Raw genomic sequence first — 4,822 nt, 5'->3', positions numbered from 1 at the left:
AAAATTTGGAAGCATGTACGCCAGGGATGTGTCCTATCTCCATACCTTTTCAACCTGTATGCAGAGCAGATTATCCGAGAGGCAGGGCTCTATGAGGAGAAGCGTGGCGTTAGGATTGGTGGAAGATCTATCAACAATTTGCGTTATGCAGTTGACACAACCCTGCTCGCTGAAACTGAGGAGGACCTCATGCACCTACTGCAGAGGGTCAAGGACTGCAGACTTCAGTATGGACTGAGACTCAATGTCAAGAAGACAAAGATTCTCACCACTGGACCAATTGGTAACATCAGGATGGATGGCAAAGAGATTGAGATTGTTCACAGCTTCAGTTTGCTCGGCTCCACGGTCAACACTTTTGGCACCAGCAGCCAGGAAATAAAAAAACAAGGAACTCATGTAGTATTATTCAAAATGGGTGACCCTGGAGGACATTATGCTCTGTGAAGTATCCCAGTCACAAAAGGACAAATACTGCATGATGCCACTGTTCTAAAACAGGACTGACCTCGGGGTTTGGGGGGCACTGAGAAGGATGGGTTCAACAATGTATATTGCATTGAAACAGATGAGGGAGAAAACTGTTTATAAGGGATGTCATTAGATATTTTTGTCATGATAGGAGTCCAGAGCAAAGGCTGCATAGTGGAATGGACCTAAGGGGAGGGATTGTAAAACAATGAAAGAATTTTTCTTTTTCTTTTCCAAGAGGGTAGTGTACTGGGAGGAGGGGTGGGTGGGGAGAAGAGTTTGTTAGCCATCTGAATGTCGTCTTCGGTGAAGTGCCTGTTCATAGGTGGGGAGAAGAGTTCAATAATGAATGAATGGAAATCCAAAGTCTCTGTAAATTTTCATTGAAATTAATAATAAATTAAAAAAGAAAAAAGGTGCTGCCAGTGTTTTTGGCAGTACCATTGTAGACATATCAAAAGTTTCCAGAATCCAACAGAGCCTCCACAAGAAAAAGACCGATAACACAATTACAAAATGAGCAAAAGCAATGGAAAGAATTTTTACAGACGATATTCAGATGGCCAACAAACACTAGCAATAAGAGAGTTGCACATCAAAACCGCAATGCGATACCATCTCGCCCAGCAGCAGTGGCAAAGTTTAACAGGATATGGAGTAATAAATGTTGGAGAGGATGTGACAAGATAGGAACTCATACAGTTTTGGTGGGGTTGTGAAATGGTACCATTCTGGAAGGCAGTTTGGTGTTTCTGCAGAAAGCTGAACATAGAAATTCCATATGACCCAGCTATTTCACTGCTTGGAATACATCCCAAGAAAAATGACAACTGAGGCACAAATGGAGCTTTGTACACCAATGTTCATAGTAGCATTATTGACCATCGCAAAAACATGAAAACAGTACAGATGTCCAGCTACAATTGAACGGATTAAGAACTTATATTTACATGATGGAATACTACGCAGGATGCAGGAGCAATGATTTTGTAAATTATTCCCTAACTTGGGAGGTACTGGAAAGCATTATGCCGAAGTGAAGTAACTCAGTTTCACAAGGACAAATACTATATAATGTAGAATAAGTATGAGAATCCAAGGGTAGGAGGGGGAAGCAGAGGGGGGAGGATGACTGGGAGGTGAGAGGTGTTAACACAGAGTTGCACGATTTGATGGAGTGAGGGAGAGGTGGGGTAAAGGAAATGGGAAAGAGCTGGTGTGACAATATATATGAACTTTGTATAACCCAGTATAAATTTTTTTTAAGACTAAAGTGTAACTTATCTAAAGCTACAGTTTTCTCAATTGCTTCTTATGTAAGTGAAAGTTGGACAATGAAGAAAAAAGACTGAAGAAAAATCAATGCCTTTGAATAGTGGTGTTGGCAAGGACTATTGAATAGACCATGCACTGCCTAAAGAGCAGACAAACATGTCTTGAAGGAAGTGCTTTCAGAGGGCTCCTTATAGGCAAGGATGATGAAACTTGGTCTCATTTACCTGGAGCATATTCTCAGGAAGAACCAGTCCTTGGAGAGAAACCTCTTGCTGGGAAAGATGGAGGGTCAACCCTCAATGAGATAGACATATAGAGTGGCCACCACAGTGGGCTTGAGGATGTCATAGATTGTGGGGATGGTGCAGGATAGGAAAAGGTTCGGATCTGTTATTCATAGCCTCACTATGAGTCCTACTCAACTCAGTAAGGTGCCACATGCACCTATCACAATTCAAAATGTCAGGGAATTCTGCCCTGCTGGCCCCCTGTTCCTGACTCCATTGTTCTGTATGTACTATGCCCTGTTTTCCTCATGTGCCCAGGCACTAGTTAATCACTATCAATCACTGAAATGAACAGGTTTTATGATCTATAGTCAACCTTTGCCTCCTGCACATCACCCTGAGCTCCTGGGCCACGCCAGGCCAGGCACATCAAGTGGAGAGCAGGCCACTGCTCAGAGTATTCATTTGCCTTGGCCACCTCCTGGCTCTGTGGGCAAAAAATAGGTAAATGTGGGTAGTGATCTGAGAACAGCCAGAAAGTTTAACAGCGTTAATACTTTCACTATGTAAAGCTCTTTCAAGGTACTTAGAGCAGTTTCACTTCTAATATTTGACTTTCATCCTCACAAACCTGCAAAGCCAGGTTTTTATTGACGAGAAGGAAGAAGTTAAAGACACACCCAGAAGTCTCCTGGATTGCTTTTATCTCCAGCACTAGTTTCCAGATTACCTGATTCTACCCCACAGCCTTGGTTCTAACATTTACTTGGGTTCACAAATGTCTGTAAACAAAAGATAAAAGTAGTGTTGCTTGCTTTAATGTGGGATGGGGAATTTATGGCTCGCTTTTAAGGACTCTCCAAGGGCATTGCTTAGATTGTAAACACTGCTTTCCCCCCCTTCTCCCTGGGGATGCTGAGGGAGAGAATCCTGTCTCCCTCCGATGCAACTCTTCCCATCCCTCTGCAACCTCCAGGGAAGGGCTGGCTGGGCCAGGGGACCGGTGGTGGTGGTGGTGGGGGGGTGCTGCAACTGCTTTGCTCAATTGCCTTCCTTCCTACAAGCCTCAATGTGGAGACACTTTCACATCTGAAGGTTTCCAGTGGATATACACCATGCTCTTTGATTCGCATGTTGATTCGGAATCCACCCATAGCTGACCTTCCAGGCAGTAAATCGCAGAGGAAGAAACTGTCCATCCGTCTTCTGCAGAGCAGCTGCTGGATTCCAATCCTGTATCTTTGTGTCGGTGGCGCAGTGCCTTATCACTGAGCCACAGAACTTCCTGATTCATATAGCGTCGGGTTTATTTTTGTTTTATCTCTGTCAAACAAAACCAATGTTCTCCCGTTATGGGGGGTGGGGGTGGGGGGAGGCTTGCAGTCCACGAAGACTGACGGAGGACGGATGTATGGAGATCAGATGGACGGTTGGATGGACGGAGGACGGATGGACTTAGGATGGATGGACGAAGGACAGATGGCCACAGGATGGATGGACGGAGGTAGGATGGACGATCAGGTGGATAGATGGAGGACGGATGGACGGAGAACAGAAGGACAGAGGACGGATGGACGCAGGGCCGGAGGACGGAGGCCCTACCCAAGGGACCGTGGCCTAGTCGCAGGCCGGGCGCCCCCTGGCGGCCTAGTCCTTGTCCCTGGAGCGGTGGAGCTCGAGCAGTGGGATCTCCTCGCGCCGCTTGGGCTGCCGCCGCCGCAAGTAACGCCGCCACATGGACAACCGCTGGAGCAGGCGCTGCAGGCGCGGGTGGCCCCACAAGCCGCGCTCCGGGCCCGCTTTGGCGCCGCGGCCCAGCTTGGCCTTCTTCCTGCTGGGGCTGCGAGCCGCCGGCCGCCGGAAGAGCCCCCACCAGCTCCAGCAAGACGCGGAGGAGGGCGCGGGTGCGGGCTCGGCGCGCTGCGGGCCGCCCCGCTTTAAGAGCGTCATCTTCTGCAGCAGCTCGGGCCGCGCGCTGCCGCGCCAGGGGCCCCAGGGCCGCGCCTCCGCCATGCCGCTGCCGCTCGGAGCAGAACGCCCGGGCCTCGACCACCACACACGGCTTCCAGGCCACACTGCCGCCGGCCGCCCCGCGCCTTCCCGTTGCCGGGGAAACAGACGTGGTGACCCCACAATGCCCGCGGGGACGTCCGCCCCTCGGAACCCCGGGGAGGCTGCAGCCTCCCTCGGGAGGTGGTGTGCTTGTTAGGTGCCAGTGAGTCCCCCCATACAGACCCTGTGAGAGACTGACCACCCTGTGCTATCCAGTGCCGTCCTCATCATCTCTGACGCATCCAAACCCCTTGCTGCAGTCACTGTGTCAATCTACCTGGTTTTCCTCTCCTTCGACGACCCTCCACCTTTCCAAGCACCATGTCCCTCTCCAACGACTACCCTCTCCTAGCAACATGCCTCAAGTCTGAGAGGCGAAGCTTCGTTATCTTTGCCTCCAAGGACTGTGGCTGCACCCTCTCCGAATACAGACCTGCTCTCGTGGCAGTCCATGGGAAGTTCAGCACCCTTCTCCAACACCACAGCTCAAAGGCATCAATTCTGTCAGCCTTATTCACTGAGCAGCTCCCAGATGCATAGAACATGACTGAGAAGACAATGGCCTGGAGGAGGTGCCACTTAGTCTTCAAACTGCCATCTTTGCTCCTAAATAATTTGGAGAGGTCCCTGGCGGCAGATTTTCCCAGTCTGATAAATCTCCTGATTTCCTGACTGCGGGTACTAAGGATGTGTGGATTGTGGATCCAAGTAAGATAAAGTTGTTGACCGTTTTGATTTTATCAGGATGTTAATGTGGCAGCTAAGGAAGACATCTCAATGTCCTCAAAAACCTGCCC

This window comes from Elephantulus edwardii, unplaced genomic scaffold (genome assembly GCF_000299155.1).
Source record: "Elephantulus edwardii isolate Elephantulus edwardi_28Jun2011 unplaced genomic scaffold, EleEdw1.0 scaffold00219, whole genome shotgun sequence".
In the NCBI taxonomy this organism is placed as follows: Eukaryota; Metazoa; Chordata; class Mammalia; order Macroscelidea; family Macroscelididae; genus Elephantulus; species Elephantulus edwardii.
Note: the sequence above shows the minus strand (reverse complement) of the source record.